This window comes from Pelobates fuscus, chromosome 9 (genome assembly GCF_036172605.1).
Source record: "Pelobates fuscus isolate aPelFus1 chromosome 9, aPelFus1.pri, whole genome shotgun sequence".
Classification (NCBI taxonomy): domain Eukaryota; kingdom Metazoa; phylum Chordata; class Amphibia; order Anura; family Pelobatidae; genus Pelobates; species Pelobates fuscus.
This window is the reverse complement of record NC_086325.1, coordinates 82,347,292-82,365,820: the sequence shown is the minus strand read 5'-3', so window position 1 is coordinate 82,365,820 and position 18,529 is coordinate 82,347,292.

The following is an 18,529-nucleotide window of genomic DNA, read 5'->3' as shown; positions in this document are numbered from 1 at the left end:
GGATGAGGATGGAATATTGGGCCCTGCGTCAGCAGATCCCCCATAACAGGAAGAGGCCAAGGCTGATACTGGCTCATCATAGACAATATGGGGAACCACGGCCTCCGAGGCCAAATCAGAATTATGGCAATAACCTTCTTTCCTTCCGGCCAACCCTTCCGCAGGAACCTGGGTATCATGGGTAGGGGAGGGAACGCATACCCCAGATCGAATGACCAAGGAAGAGAGAGAGCATCCAGGCCCAATGCCTGACTTTCCGGGTGGAGGGAGTAGTAATTCTCCACCTGACGATTCTGGAATGATGCCATCAGGTCGATCTGGGGCATGCCCCACCAATGGGAAATCCATGCGAAGACTGACTGGTGAAGTTTTCATTCTCCTGGAAGAATTTCTGTTCTGCTGAGAAAGTCCGCCATCACGTTCTCCGAACCTGGAAGATAGGTTGCCTTCAGACCTTGGAGATAGGTCATGGCCATCATCATTAAGGGAGCTAGTTCCTTTAAGAGCAATCTGCTTCTCGTGCCTCCCTGTTTGTTTACATACGAAGCAACCGCTCGGTTGTCCGTTTTGATCAACACCCAGGAATCTCTGATCCTTGGTAGGAATACCAAGACAGCCTTGTAAATAGCTCTCAGTTCTCTTAGATTTGAGTGTAGCTGACTCTCTTCTCGGGTCCACTTCCCCCGAGTCCACGAGGAATTGAAGTGGGCACCCCATCCAGAAGAACTGGCATCTGTTGTAATAATGTTTCATGGAGGCTCTTCCAACAGGAAGCCTTTTGCTAAATTCTTCTTGCTCTTCCACCAGTTCAACTCTTTCCTCACTGGCAGGGGCAGAGATATCTGTTCCCAATCGGTTTCCCCCCTGTCAAACTGGAGAAGGAAGCTGTGATGAGACCAACCTCGCCACATTACATTGGAGGAGCCTGGCCGCCCGCCTGCTGCCTTTGGATTATGGACCGGCAGCTAAAGGGTTAATCCTACTGTGCAGAAGGATTTATTTCTCCCTTTCTGCACAGCCGTTCGGTAGATTCTATCTACCGAACAAACAGCCTGTTGCAACCTCCCCAGAGCCGTGGGAAGCCGTCCGGTGCCGTTAATTGGCCACCCAGAACCTGGAGTGTGCTGCCAATTTACCTCCCTGAAGCTGCGGTTAACCGCAGCTTAATTGATTGTTACTGGGTGGTCGCGGTTACACTTAGCGGCCGCTAGGTGGCGGTGTTATGGAGCTCCCCGGGCAGCCAGCGCTTTTCTGCCCAGCTTTCATGCACCAAACCCGGACACGTTTACGTGCAGGCACCGCTGAACCTCCAGCCCCTGGTTCTAATTCGTACGGATTTAACCAAATACATGTAAATTCGGTAGTTTGTATAGGTGAATGTTTTAACCCAGATAGCCATGCCATGGAGCATATTAGTGTAATTAAAGACTTTGCCTCCATGGCAATTAAACTGTATTTGTGTGGTCTGAGTGCCATTCACCTAATAATGTGCACTCAGACCTGAGATATCTGGGGATATGTTACATGTCTGTGTTTTATGTATAAAATGTGTCTTTATGTATTTTAAAGTGATAGTCTGTTTTGTGTCCCCACGTGGGTCCTGGGAGACAATTGAATTACTTCTCCAGGGCAGAGGGGAGGAAGCCAGGATGCATTGTGGGGATGTTTTACTGCTGTCTGTCTGTAATTGGTACTTGTCTGTCCGTTGTTACAGTCTTCCATCTGGTCCCCTAGGGGAGTGTCCACCAGGTGGGAGACCTGCATAAATACAGGGGCAGGTAGCCCTCAATAAACAGACCACTGCTTGACCCTCAACACGGAGCCTTGTCTCATTCTTGGGAGGATTCACTGTATGCTGATAGGGACTGACTGCCAGGAGTGTAAGCCGCTTGGGAGCTTTTCCTGTTTGTCCGCTAGCAGCTATTCATGAGGTTCCAGTTCGGTAGTTTGGAGTGCTACCTTATTCCCTTGTATGCAGTTCGGGAGTTTGGTGCATTAACTTATATCCAATTCGTGAGTTTTGGTGTTCTGCAGTAGCTGTGCCTGTCTCAGAAAGGGGATTATCGCCTAAACGAATTTTAACCCCTTTTCTGCTGAAACGGTCCGTTACAGAAGCAACTATGGACAGGTCGAAACTTCCACTGGGCCCACTTTACTAACCCTATCGTAGATGTTAAAGAACCCAGGAGACTCATGACTTCCCTTGCCGAGGCAATTTCGAAACCTTGAAGTGTCTTGATTTTGTTTCTGATCTTTACGACCCTTTCCGGAGACAGGAACACAGAGCAGAGATGGTGTTTATTACTGCTCCAAAAACACAATAGTCTAAGACGGAATTAGGGAGCTTTTCTCTATGTTCAGAAGCCACCCGTGGTCTTGAAGAATGTTAATTGCCACCAATGTATGATGAGCCACTATCCTTCGCGATGGACCTATGATGAGGATGTCGTCCAAGTAATGGAAGATCTCGATACCTCTCATCCTTATGACGGCAATCAAAGAGACAAGGACCTTTGAAAACACTCTAGGCGCCAAGCTGAGGCCAAACGGTAGTCCTCGGAACTGAAAGTGTTTTCCTAATGCCCAGAATCGAAGAAACTGCATATGATTGTGGTTTATAGGGATTTGGTCGTAGGCGTCCCTTAAGTCTATAGAGGTCATCCAATCTCCCTTTTTGACACTTTTTAGGATGGTCTGTAAGGATTCTATTTTGAACGTCCTCACATCGAGCATGGAGTTTACTCCTTTCAAGTTCAGGATGAGACGCAACTTTCCATGGGGTTTTGGAGCCAAGAACTCTATGGAATAAATCCCCCAGAACCTTTCATGTTTTGGAACTTCCTCTAACACCTTCTGTTCCAGAAGAGTGGAAAAGCAGGTCCTCATGGCCCTTCGTTTGACACCCGCTGACACCCTTGATTTTTTGAAGAGAGCAGCTTTTGGGCGAGAAGAAAATTCCACCCTGTAACCCTCTTTTATGATGGATGTGACCCACACGTCCGTAATATTTGTGGCCCACACCGGGTAAAAGAACTTCAGTCTTCAACCCACCGTTCCTGGATGGGCCTGTCTTCCGGAGGTTCTGGCTCCTCTTCCTCTGGAAGCCTTATTGGATGAAGACTGAGAGAAGGATTTCCACGAAGAATTTCTGGAATACTCCCTTCTGGGTTTGTAGCTTCTGCTGTCCCGAAAGGACCGATCTTTGAATCGCCTAGTCTTCCAGGAGGAGGAAAAGCTCTTTCTGCTCACTTAAAATGCTTTTTTCCCCATCAGCAGCTTTTTGAATAGCATCTTCCAGAATCTTACCAAACAGGAGATCCCCCTGGAACGGAAGACCACACAAGGACGCCTTAGAGGCATAGTCCGCCACCCAGGAATGAAGCCATAAAGCCCTTCTGGAGGCCACGGACAGGGCCATACTTTTGGCAATCATGCGAGTGATGTCCAGGGAGGTTTCCGAACAAAATTCAGTGGCAAGGCTAAAGTCCTTGAGACTCTCCAAGAGATGTGTCTATGGACACCTTGATCAATGTCCTCCTCCAAATTAGCGAGCCACACTCTTAAGGCCCTGGAGAGAGTGGTTAGTGCCACTGCCGGATGAAGGGCGGAGCCCAGGGCCAAGTAGGCTTTAATCAAATCCCCATCCAAACGCTTTTCCATAGGTTCTCTGAGGTATGCCATGGAGTCAATAGGAAGCGTAGTCTTCTTAGCCATATGGATCACTGCAGCATCAACCTTAGGAACCAAATTCCATAGGCAGCAGTCCATGGCAGAATAAGGGATAAAATCCTTATGAATTTATTTTTCAAGGTGGATTTCCTTTCTGGCTTATTCCATTCTTGAAGGATCATGCCCCTAATTGAGGAATGTACCGGGAAAGTTGGTCTATTAGGTGTTAAGTCTTCAAAAAACCTGTCAGCCTCTCTCAATTCAGATTTTTCTTCCGTGAGACTAAGAGTGTCTCTGAGGAGGGTAATAAGTCTATCGATAGACTTTGAGTCAAGAGACCTGGAGGCATATTCAACTTCCTCCTCACAATCATCCGAGACCTCCCACAGGTCAGGGTCTTCTCCAGAGCTGGAAGACTGAGGTTCCGCTCTGCGTCTCTTACTCGGACCACTAGACACCGTGGTAGATTTAAAGCCCTCAGCAATAGCTTGGGAAATCCAAAGTTTAAGGTCGTCCTGCGGGGAACCCCTACTGGGGACATTAGCCACTTCCGACAAGCATTCCCTGCAAAGGTTCCTTCCATGCAGAGCCGGTGATGAACAATTAATGCATTTATTGGTCTTTTCCCTTGATTTCCTTGCTGGAGAATCCAATTATTTGCTGGGGCTAAAATAAAGCCATATATAACATATATTACAGGCTCAGTATGGCACTCTTTTTAACAACCCCCCTATTAAAAATAAATGTCTCACTTATGTTTTCTAGAGAGGGATCTAGCAGAGGCAGAGGGAGAATCCATACTCTAAAGAGGAATAAAGGAAATTACACAATTCCCAATAAGAAATTAGAGGCAAACTGACAAGCAAAACCAAAACCCCCAACAAAAAACATAGAAACAGGTAATCCTACCTTATGATGACAGGAAACACTCCAGGCAGCCAAGAAACAACAGCACAGGAGGAACGGCAAGTAACTCAGTACCAAAATCCAGTCGCTTGACCAGCTGACACAGTGCACAGGTAAGTGTCAGCCTCATCCAGTTTAAATAGAGCCGCGGCCAGTCCACACATGCGCAGACCACTGGAACGCACGCCATGCATTCCAAACCTCGCGGCCGATGCAAGGCACTTCCGGTTTCGCCGGATCCGGCCGCAACTACAAACAGACTGCTGGAACGCATACTGCGTTCCAGCTAACAACGCTGGTCCCCCTAGACAGCCAACAAAGTCGGTGCAGTGCCCCCAAAGGCACAGCCACTCCCAGCAAGCACCCAGGAGACACCCCAGGGAACCACCAGAGAAATCAGTCTAAAGGAAGATAGAACAGACAGCCAGACACCACCGACTTTTACAGAGCCATCCCCCAGGATGACCCCCTGCAGTATGGATTCTAAAGAACTGCCATCAAGGTAAAGGGGGGATTTTAGACCCCAATTACTAGGGGTACGCCAATAACTAGGGGAATTTTTAAGGATAACCAACCCCATGATAATTAGGAACAGTGTCTCCCTCAGAACACCTGACATCCATCCCACGCTGCAGTTCAGTACTTACGCTGAACCTGACCCAGTTAGTCCTGCTCATGCAGGCTGTTTACTGGGTCCTTCAAATGAAGAGAGGCTGAACTTCATTTGGAAAGAAACCACGACAAACGCAGGAAGGTGGCTATAAAATAAAATGCAAAAAGTCCTGTAGAACTTGCTAAGGACAGGAAAAAAGACTGAGGTGTAAGGGGAGGAAGGACTCTTTATACCAATCAGTCTAATTAATTAACCTAATTAATTCCTGTCCTGTGACTGCTAAGGGAGGATCTACCCATAAGTGATGCTGCCATGATTAGCCAGGAATGTATAGTTTAAATGTGTCATACTAGGAGGGGTCAGCTAGTGGTGAGATACTTAATAATAGTTTTACTTTATCTCTACCATTTACCTGGCACATTCCTGTTTTTATTGATTTTTATGTTGTATTTTATGTTGTAATAAAACATTTTAGAAATACCTGCTGGTGCGTGGATCCTGTTTACCTTTCCTGACTATCTGGGTCTGTGAAGGGAGCACCTCTATGCTTTTATTTATAGAGCCTGTTGACAGCTCTCGATTAGCAACCTGTTTTCTTATATTGTCAGATTTATGCTACACTATGAGATTTCTCTGTTCCTCTTTGCTCCATTATTACCCCTATTGCTATCAAGGAGAGTATTGTCATTTATACTCTTGGTTTTTTGGGGGGTTGGTTCACTTTATTTTGTACCGTGCACACTTTTGCATTGTTTGCTTTAACCAAAGCATGCATGCAATTCGGTTCAGAGGAATAGGTTTTTAATTTCTGAATAGACTTTTCAAAGCCGAATTTTCCATCTGTGCGCAAGTAGAGTTGAGCGGACACCTGGATGTTTTGGTACGGTGGGTTCGGCCGAACTTTGAAAAAAAGTCCGGGTTCAGGCTCAAACTTGACCCCGAACCCGAACCCCATTGTCAATGGGGACCCGAACTTTTGGGCACAAAAATGGCTCTAAAAAACTCCTGGAAAGGGCTATAGGGCTGCAAAAGATGGTAAAATGGGGGTAAGAGTAGGACAAGTGCTCTGCAAACAAATGTGGATAGGGAAATCACTTAAAAATAACATAAAATAAGCAGCCGCTTAGTAGATAACTCCCTTATTCCCACAGTATTAGGGAGCTATCTACCAAAAGACTGAAAGACCTAAATTGGTCACCTAAATTGGTCTTTCAGCCACATTTACTAATACTAAGTAAAGATTACTTAGTATTAGTAAATTAAGCCCCTACTCGCTATACCGCGAGTAGGGGTGTGTCTAGTAAACAGTGAGCAGCCAGTGGCTGCTCAGTGTAAAAAAACAAATAAAAAAAAACCTATTGTCCCCACCCCTGTTCTACGGATGGGGCCCTAAATAACAATAAGGCGGGGGGACCTACTGTCCTTCCCAACCCAGCCACCATGCCTGAGCGGTGGGGGACCTAAATAACAATAAGGGGGGACACCTAATGTCCTCCCACCCAGCCGGCCACAACCCCTGAGCGGTGGGTGGGGGCCATAAATAAGAATGTGGGGTGGACCTACTGACCTCCCCCCTGGCCCCCACCCCTGCGCGGTGGGTGGGGGCCATAAGTAAGAATTGGGGGGGACCTACTGTCCTCCCCCCGCCCCCCACCCTTGCATGGCGGGTGGGGGCCCTAAATGTCCTCCCCACCCCTGAGCGGTGGGTGGGGGCCATAAATAAAAATTGTGGGGGACCTAATGTCCTCCCCCCAGGCCCCACCCCTGCGTGGCGGGTGGGGGCCTGAAATAACAATTCCATCCAAAGGTGACTAGGGGTCCCCAAACCCCTAGTAACCTCCACCCCCCCAAAAAAAAATTACCCCTACCTACCCCCCTCATCCTAAAAATAATGAGGGGGACCCTTGTCTAAATACCTGTTAAAAAAAAAAGATAGACTTACCATTTGAGGTATTCTTTCTTCTAAAATCTTATTTTTTCAGCCCCAAAAAAGGCCAAATAAAAATCCAGAATAACCAATGCACTTTTTTAAAAAAAAAGGGCAAAATAAAAAGAATCCTTCTTCACCCATGAAGGGCTATGTCCGTGTTCTGGTCCGGGGTCCAAAAACCGTAATGTTCTGTTTGAACCCGAACCTTACAGTTCGGGGTCGCTCAACTCTATGCGCAAGTCTAGATTCCAAGTTAGAAACATAGAAATATAGAAACATAGAATGTGACGGCAGATAAGAACCATTCGGCCCATCTAGTCTGCCGAGTTTTCTAAATACTTTCATTAGTGCCTGGCCTTATCTTATAGTTGGGAAAGCCTAATGCCTACCCCACGCATGCTTAAACTCCTTTACTGTGTTAACCTCTACCACTTCAGCTGGAAGGCTATTCCATGCATCCACTACCCTCTCAGTAAAGTAATACTTCCTGATATTATTTTTAAACCTTTGTCCCTTTAATTTAAGACTATGTCCTCTTGTTGTGGTAGTTTTTCTTCTTTTAAATATAGTCTCCTCCTTTACTGTGTTGATTCCCTTTATGTATTTAAATGTTTCTATCATATCCCCCCTGTCTCGTCTTTCCTCCAAGCTATACATGTTAAGATCCTTTAACCTTTCCTGGTAAGTTTTATCCTGCAATCCATGAACCAGTTTAGTAGCCCTTCTTTGAACTCTCTCTAAGGTATCAATATCCTTCAGAAGATATGGTCTCCAGTACTGTGTACAGTACTCCAAGTGAGGTCTCACCAGTGTTCTGTACAATGGCATGAGCACTTCCCTCTTTCTACTGCTAATACCTATCCCTATACAACCAAGCATTCTGCTAGCATTTCCTGCTGCTCTATTACACTGTCTGCCTACCTTTAAGTCATCAGAAATAATCACCCCTAAATCCCTTTCCTCAGATGTTGAAGATAGGACTCTATCAAATAGTCTGTACTCTGCCCTTGGGTTTTTACGTCCAAGATGCATTATCTTGCACTTATCCACATTAAATGTCAGTTGCCACAACTCTGACCATGTTTCTAGTTTACCTAAATCATTTGCCATTTGGCTTATTCCTCCTGGAACATCAACCCTGTTACATATCTTAGTATCATCCGCAAAAAGACACACCTTACCATCAAGACCTTCTGCAATATCACTAATAAAAATATTAAAGAGAATGGGTCCAAGTACAGATCCCTGAGGTACCCCACTGGTGACAAGCCCAAGCTTTGAATATACTCCATTGACTACAACCCTCTGTTGCCTGTCACTCAGCCACTGCCTTACCCATTCAACAATATTGGAATCCAAACTCAAAGATTGCAGTTTATTGATAAGCCTTCTATGTGCAACAGTGTCAAAAGCCTTACTGAAATCTAGGTAAGCAATGTCTACTGCACCACCCTGATCTATAATTTTAGTTACCCAATCAAAAAAATCAATAAGATTAGTTTGGCATGATCTCCCTGAAGTAAACCCATGTTGTCTCTGATCTTGAAATCCATGTGTTTTTAGATGTTCAACAATCCTATCCTTTAACATGGTTTCCATCACTTTCCCCACTACTGAAGTAAGGCTTACTGGCCTATAGTTGCCCGACTCCTCCCTATTACCTTTCTTGTGAATGGGCACAACATTCGCTAACTTCCAATCTTCTGGGACTACTCCTGTTAACAATGATTGGTTAAATAAATTTGTTAATGGTTTTGCTAGTACACCACTAAGCTATTTTAATAGCTTTGGGTGTATTCCATCAGGTCCCATTGACTTATTTGTCTTTACTTTTGACAGTTGAAATATAACCTCTTCCTCTGTAAACTCACATGTAATAAATGACTCATTTATCCTTTTTTTTTTTTTTAACTGAGGTCCCTCTCCTTCATTTTCATCTGTAAATATCGAACAAAAATATTAATTGAGGCAGTCAGCTAGACCTTTATCCTCATCTACATACCTTCCTTCTTTTGTTTTTAATCTGACTAATCCTTGTTTTACTTTTCTTTTCTCATTTATGTATCTAAAAAAAGTTTTGTCCCCCTTTTTTACTGACTGTGCTATTTTCTTATAACTTGCTTAGCCTCTTTCTGCCTAATCTTTTAGGTCATTCTGTCGTCCTCACTCTGGGTTTTCTTATAATTACTAAATGCTAACTTTTTGTTTTTTACTATTTTGGCCACATCTGCGGAGTACCACAGTGGTTTCTTGAATTTTTTGCTTTTACTGACAAGCCTAATGCAATTTTCTGTTGCCTTCCGTAGTGCAACTTTTAAATAATCCCATTTCTCTTGGAATCCATTTAAATTGCTCCAGTCTGATAACGACTCCTTTACACATATTCTAATTTTAGAAAAGTCTGTTTTTCTAAAGTCTAAAACTTTTGTTTTTGTGTGGTGTGACTCAGTCACTGTTCTTATATTAAACCACACTGACTGATGATCACTGGATCCTAAACTTTCACCTACAGTAATATCTGATACCAAATCTCCATTTGTTAACACTAAATTTAGTATGGCCTCTTTACGAGTTGGCTCCTCAATGACTTGTTTTAGAGACAATCCCAGTAGGGAGTTTAGAATATGTGTGCTCCTGGCACAAGTAGTTTTTTTTTTGTTTTCCAATTCACATCAGGAAGATTAAAGTCACCCATGATGATAACTCCCCCCTTCATTGTCATTTTAGCTATTTCTTCAACTAGTTGATTATCTAACTCTTCAACTTGTCCTGGGGGCCTATAAATCACACCTACACGAGTTACTGTGTGATTACCAAATTCTAACGTAACCCAAACAGACTCTATGTTCGCCTCACTAACCTTTATTAGGCTAGATTTTATGCTATCCTTCACATACAGGGCCACCCCTCCCCCTTTCTTGCCTTCCATGTCTTTTCTATATAAAGAGTACCCTGGTATTGCTATGTCCCAGTCATTTTTCTCATTATACCATGTCTCAGTAACAGCGACTAAATCTACACTATCAGTTGCCATTATTGCCACAAGTTCATGGATCTTATTCCCTAAACTGCGAGCATTTGTAGACATGACTCTAAGCTTATCATTTTTTAACACACTTGCTACAGGCACCTTCTGTCCTTGTTTTGGGGGACAATTGGATTGATGTTTTATCACCCCTTTGCCCCCCCCCCCTTCCTAGTTTAAATACATCCTAGCAAAACCCCTGAACTGCTCACTGAGAACATTTGTTCCCTTTTGAGAAAGATGCAAACCATCTTTTTTGTACAGTTTATTTCCATTCCAAACAGAGCTACCATGAGAAATAAAGCCAAATCCTTGCTCCCGACACCATTCACCAAGCCACAAGTTAAAGTCCCTAATACGCATCCGCCTGTCATTCTGAGTGTTATGCACAGGCAGAACTTCAGAGAATGACAGTGTGGAAGCAATCTGCCGTATATCATTGGCAAAAACACTAAAAACTTCCATAACCTCTGAAACCTCATTGCAAGCCAAGTCATTTGTCCCTAGATGGACAAGTACATCCAATTCCCCTTCCTGCTTTGCTTGCTTAACAATATTACAGATACGTCTCCTGCCTCTGTGAGCAGTAGCTCCGGGAAGACACCTCACAAGACCACCATTGTCCATCTTCACACCTCTTATGATGGAATGCCCCAACAACAACTGCTTTTTATTAGGCCTCACCACTAGCCTCAGTGCCTCTCTGCACAACACCACTAGCCTCAGTGCCTCTCTGCACAACACCACTAGCCTCAGTGCCTCTCTGCACAACACCACTAGCCTCAGTGCCTCTCTGCACAACACCACTAGCCTCAGTGCCTCTCTGCACAACACCACTAGCCTCAGTGCCTCTCTGCACAACACCACTAGCCTCAGTGCCTCTCTGCACAACACAACTAGCCTCAGTGGCCCTCTGCACAACACCACTAGCCTCAGTGCCTCTCTGCACAACAACCCTAGCCTCAGTGCCTCTCTGCACAACAACCCTAGCCTCAGTGCCTCTCTGCACAACACCACTACCCTCGGTGCCTGTCTCCATGACACCATTACACTCTGAAAGTGCAGAAAATGAATTATGTAGAGCAACAGACTGTGCAATAGGCCTTTTATCCACAACTCTAAGTCTACCAGATCCTACATTGATCCATCTGCCATTCCTATTATGTCTCTGCGGCAGTGGCTTTGCAGCAGTTCCAGCCTGAGGTTGTTTACCAGATCATTTACAAATCTCAGACTTCAAAAATACAATCTCCTGCCGCAAAATAGAGAACTGTCTACAGATTACACAACAAACCTCCAAAAAGTGGAACGTGAAACAAATGCATAACAACTATTACACTGAACTAAGTCTGCCATTCCAATGAGGTGAATAATTTAAATCAAACGAATTTTAACTTTTTATTTATCCACCTGAATAACTCAGATTACCTTCAGTTTATCTCCAGAATATCTCCAACCACACACACTTAGAAGCAACACTCTCCAAAATATCTCCAACCACACACACTTAGAAGCAACACTCTCCAGAATATCTCCAACCACACACACACTTAGAAGCAACACTCTCCAGAATATCTCCAACCACACACACTTAGAAGCAACACTTAAATGAAGCAACCAAGCTATATTACCCAAGCTAATGACAACAACCCTTATTTACTCCTAAAATCACCACCCACTAGGAATGTTTAACACCTGGGTAGGCCTCTGCTTATTTGCAAACAATAGCTAATTTAACCCCTTAAGGACCGGACTGTTTTTGCGATGTTGTACATTTGCGACCAGGCATCTTTTTGACACTTTTGTGGTGTTTGTGTTTAGCTGTAATTTTCCGCTCTCTCATTTACTGTTCCCATACAAATTATATATTTTTTTTTTTATGACAAAAGGGGCTTTCTTTACATACCATTATTTATATAATCTCATGTAATTTAATTTTTACAAAAATGAAAAAATATGATGAAAAATTGAAAAAAATACATGTTTTTTGACTTTTATGTGAAAAATCTTTTAATCATCTACAAAAGCGAATGGAAAAAAATGCTAAATAGATTCAAAATGTTGTCCTGAGTTTAAAAATAAACAGTGTTTACATGCTTTTTGCTATTTTTTTGCATGTTATAGGGCTATAAGTACAAGTAGGATATTGCGGTTTCAAAACATAAATTTTTTAAATGTATCAATAGTGACATTGTAACACTATTATCTGTCATAAATCTCTGAATAACACCCCACATGTACATATTTTTTTTTAAAGTAGACAACCCAAGGTATTCAATATGGGGTATGTCCAGACTTTTTTAGTAGCCACTTAGTCGCAAACACTGGCCAAAGTTAGCGTTCATATTTGTTTGTGTGTGAAAAAAGTAAAAAACTAAATTGAACGCTAATTTTGGCCAGTGTTTGTGACTAAGTGGTTACTAAAAAAGACTGGACATACACCATTTGCAATACATTGGGTTGTCTTCTTTTGCAAATGGTATGCCATCATGGGGGTAATTCTCATTCCTCGGCTACCATACGCTCTCAAAGGCAACGTAACCAACCTGGCCATTTTCAATGTAAAAATATTTGACCCATATATTTGACCCTGTAGCTTTCAAAAACGCTATAAAACCTGTACATGGGGGTACTGTTATACTCAGGAGACTTTGCTGAACACAAATATTAGTGTTTCAAAACTGGAAAATGTATCACAACAATTATATCATCAGTAAAAGTGCTGTTTGTGTGTGAAAAATAAAAAAGTCACTTTCACTGACAATATCATCGCTGTGATATGATTTACTGTTTTGAATCACTAATATTTGTGTTCAGCGAAGTCTCCCGAGTAAAACAGTACCCCCCATGTACAGGTTTTAGGGTGTCGTAGAACGTTACAGGGTAAAATACAGTGCTAACAAATTAAATTCTCTGAACTTTCGACCTGGGTTGGCAGGCAGGTCCCTTAAATTGCAATCAATAAAATTACTTAATTATGTAAAAATATTACATAAATACCTTAGAGAGAGTTCAAAGAAGGGCTACTAAACTGGTTCATGGATTGCAGGATAAAACTTACCAGGAAAGGTTGAAGGATCTTAACATGTATAGCTTGGAGGAAAGACGAGACAGGGGGGATATGATAGAAACATTTAAATACATAAAGGGAATCAACACAGTAAAGGAGGAGACTATATTTAAAAGAAGAAAAACTACCACAACAAGAGGACATAGTCTTAAATTAGAGGGACAAAGGTTTAAAAATAATACCAGGAAGTATTACTTTACTGAGAGGGTAGTGGATGCATGGAATAGCCTTCCAGCTGAAGTGGTAGAGGTTAACACAGTAAAGGAGTTTAAGCATGCGTGGGATAGGCATAAGGCTATCCTAACTATAAGATAAGGCCAGGGACTAATGAAAGTATTTAGAAAACTGGGCAGACTAGATGGGCCGAATGGTTCTTATCTGCCGTCACATTCTATGTTTCTATGTTTCTATGTTTCTACACACGTAGAATTAAAAAATATATGCATATTTATATATTTGAAGTCTACGTGAATATTTATATAATTATTTATGTAATTTTGTATATGGACATATGTATAGTTCGTATTATTTTTATTTATTTATATATACATAGAGATATATACAATTTCATTCTAAGTGTATTTTGATATAAATATATATATATATATTAATATCAAAATACAGTTAGAATAAAATTTCATATAGATATATAATTTTTTAAAAAATTTTATTATTATTTTTACATTTTTTAATTTAATTTAAATTACTTATTTTTTGTATTTTATAATAATATATATCAATATACAAAATATTTAGTTATTATCTATATATTATATATATATACACGTGTGTAATTTAATTATAGGTGTATTTTTATATTAATATATGTACATATTAATATAAAAATACACTTAGTATGACATCATATATATATGATATATAGACGTATATTATATATATATAATATACGTCTATATATCATATATATATACACATATATAATTATTATCTTTATTTATTAACTTTAACCTTTATTTTTTTTTATGATTTTACACTAAGCAGGGAGACTGCCTGTCAGCACAGACAGTCCCCCTGCAGGCAGACACATGGACACCTATTGTGGTCCTAATCTGCCATGGGGAGACTGTCTGGGCTGCAGGCAGTCTCCCCACACCGGGACCAACGCCGATCGCCGCCGGGGGAACGACGGCGATCGGGTAAGTACATAAGACCGTTAGGACGGTTCAGGACCGTCAGCGGTCGGCAATGCAAAAATGCCGATGACGGTCCTGAACCGTCCTCGGTCCTTAAGGGGTTAAACAGCAATCAATAGCAAGTTGCTAACTAATCAAATCAATTGCCTTATAATTAGCAACAGGAAATCACACCTTGTGCAATCAGTAACCTTTTCCTACAGATTAATCTTACCTTGTGCAATCAGTAACCTTTTCCTACAGATGAATCTGACCTGTAACAGTAAAAAAGAAAACTCTTAGTACAAATCTCAGACAGTTGAAGCTTCTGTAAAACTCTCCAGAATATCTCCAACCACACACACTTAGAAGCAACACTTAGATGAACCAACCAAGTTGTACATACTTTTTAATAGCTTATTTAACTTTTATGCAATTGTAAACTTTCAAAGCAGCATTACTCTTGGAGTCAACTATTCCTTCTCTTGGACATGTCATGCTTTGTGTAACTAATGTCAATTTAACATCATCTGACATCTTCAGCACAATTAACTGAAACATTTGCCACAGAGAGATAATTTTAATTTTGGATGAGTTAATTACTGCTTGGTTTTTGTTTTTCATTAAAACTAAAAATATGAGAGATGAACAAATCTCAAGCACTGGTGACATTTTTTTTTATGTATTGCTTGTATTGTTTGGTAAATATTATGTATTTTGCAATTCTTAATAGTCACTTCTAAAATAATTGTAGCCCTCTTCAATTCAATTATTTTTGTTTTAAATATAGTATAACATTTAATTAGCATATTGGATAACTAGTTAACACATTTATATGTGTTTACAGAATGGCAGGTGGGTTAAATATCTGTATCCTAACAGCAAACAAAGCTTCTATAGATAAAAATGTTTTAGCACATTCATTGTTATTCAGTAGGATGAGAATTCTCAGGAATTCAAATTAAATTTAACATTTAAAGGAACAATAGCCAAACTGGAATTGTTCCACAATACTTCTATTTTTGGATATTTTGGACTTAAATTTGCATTCATGTTGAATTCTCAACAGGTCTCACTTTAGTGTAAAATGCTGATTGGGTCAAGAACAAGTATCACAAGTTGGCATAAAGGGACACTACAGGCACCCAGAACACTCCAGATCATTGAGATGGTCTGGGTGAAGTGTCCCTATTGCCCTTAGTCCTGCAATGTAAAGACAAACTGCAATGTGTACATTGCAGCACTAATAAAGCCTTTAGTGACCACTAGAAGTGCTTCCGGGATTTAACTGGAATTTAGATCTCCAGATGGTGGATATCCTTGTGCGCTGCATAAGGACATCCAGGGTCAGTAAAATCCCCTTAAGAAAGCATCCAGTCAAAGCTTTCCTATGGGGAGAGCCTAATGCACTTACAGTGCTCAACATGCATGCGCATTAGTTCCCCCATCTCATGAAATTAGAGGAGCGCTGGAATTTTCTAAGTGTTAAAAGGGTTTTTTAACCTTTGCAGCACCGGGGAGTGGTGGAGGGGGGCGTGAGAACACTATAATGCTAGAAACACAGATTTGCAAATCTAGCACTAAAGTATCCCTTTAACCTTGATTCTACTTTGTATCCTGAAGAGATGTATCTAAGGTCATTGCAATAGTGATGTCGCGAACACGAAATTTTCGGTTCGAGAACGGCGAACGGGAACTTCCGCAAACGTTCGCGAACCGGCGAACCGGGCGAACCGCCATTGACTTCAATGGGCAGGCGAATTTTAAAACCCACAGGGACTCTTTCTGGCAACAAAAGTGATGGAAAAGTTGTTTCAAGGGGACTAACACCTTGACTGTGGCATGCCGGAGGGGGATCCATGGCAAAACTCCCATGGAAAATTACACAGTTGATGCAGAGTCTGGTTTTAATCCATAAAGGGCAGAAATCACCTAACATTCCTAAATTGTTTGGAATAACGTGCTTTAAAAAATCAGGTATGATGTTGTATCGATCAGGTAGTGTAAGGGTTACGCCCGCTTCACAGTGACAGACCAAACTCCCCATTTAACGCACCGCAAACAACCACAAACAGTCCATTTGCACAACCGCAAACTCCCCATTTGCACGTTTTAGTGCAAACTAGTCTAACTACTAATATAGTTGAAACATGCTACTTTTATTCATGCCAGACAACCATGCAGCCCAGACTAGCAAACATGCCAGGGCCAATCATAGTTAACCACATCAGATAGTAACATGGCTCCCTCTATATACAGAGTAAACATGGCTCCCTCTATATACAGTGTAACATGGCTCCCCTTTATATACAGAGTAACATGGCTCCCCTCTATATACAGTGTAAACATGGCTCCTCTCTATATACAGAGTAACATGGCTCCTTCTATATACAGTGTAAACATGGCTCCTCTTTATATACAGAGTAACATGGCTCCCCTCTATATACAGTGTAAACACGGCTCTTCTCTATATACAGAGTAACATGTCTCCCTCTATATACAGTGTAAACATGGATCCTGTCTATATACAGAGTAACATGGCTTCCCTCTATATACCGTGTAAACATGGCTCCCTCTATATACAGAATAACATGGCTCCCTCTATATACAGAATAACATGGCTTCCCTCTATATACCGTGTAAACATGGCTCCCTCTATATACAGAATAACATGGCTCCCTCTATATACAGAGTAACATGGCTTCACTCTATATACCGTGTAAACATGGTTCCCTCTATATACAGTGTAAACATGGCTCCTCTCTATATACAGAGTAACATGGCTTCCCTCTATATACCGTGTAAACATGGCTCCCTCTATATACAGAATAACATGGCTCCCTCTATATACAGAGTAACATTGCTCCCTCTATATACAGTGTAACATGGATCCCCTCTATATACAGAGTAACATGGATCCCCTCTATATACAGTGTAAACATGGCTCCTCTCTATATACAGAGTAACATGGCTTCCCTCTATATACCGTGTAAACATGGCTCCCTCTATATACAGAATAACATGGCTCCCTCTATATACAGTGTAAACATGGCTCCCTCTATATACAGAATAACATGGCTCCCTCTATATACAGTGTAAACATGGCTCCTCTCTATATACAGAATAACATGGCTCCCTCTATATACAGAGTAACATTGCTCCCTCTATATACAGTGTAACATGGATCCCCTCTATATACAGAGTAACATGGATCCCCTCTATATACAGTGTAAACATGGCTCCACTCTATATACAGAGTAACATGGCTCCCTCTATATACAGTGTAAACATGGCTCCTCTCTATATACAGAGTAACATGGCTTCCCTCTATATACCGTGTAAACATGGCTCCCTATATATACAGAATAACATGGCTCCCTCTATATACAGAGTAACATTGCTCCCTCTATATACAGAGTAACATGGATCCCCTCTATATACAGAGTAACATGGATCCCCTCTATATACAGTGTAAACATGGCTCCACTCTATATACAGAGTAACATGGCTCCCTCTATATACAGTGTAAATATGGCTCCTCTCTATATACAGAGTAACATGGCTTCCCTCTATATACCGTGTAAACATGGCTCCCTCTATATACAGAATAACATGGCTCCCTCTATATACAGTGTAAACATGGCTCCTCTCTATATACAGAGTAACATGGCTCCCCTCTATACAGGGGCGTACCTTGAGCATTTGGCACCCGGGGCGGATGCTTTATTTGGCACCCCCTCCCCAACTTTGAAATGTAAAAAACAACTGCAATTTTTTTAAATGGATGTGTATGCAGTGTGTGTATAGTGTGTACAGTGTGTGTATATTGTGTGTATAGTGTGTGCAGTGTGTGTATAGTTAGTGCAGTTTGTATAGTGTATGCAGTGTGTGAAGTGTGCATGCAGTGTGTGTAGAGTGTGCATAGTGTATGCAGTGTGTGCAGTGTGTGTATAGTGTGTGCAGTGCATGTATAGAGTGTGCAGTGCATGTATAGAGTGTGCAGTGTGTGCATAGTGTATGCAGTGTGTGTATAGTGTGTATGCAATGTGTGTATAGGGTGTATGCAGTATGTGTATAGTGTGTGCAGTGTGTGTATAGTTAGTGCAGTGTGTGCAGTGTGCATGCAGTGTGTGTAGAGTGTGCATAGTGTATGCAGTGTGTGCAGTGTGTGTATAGTGTGTAG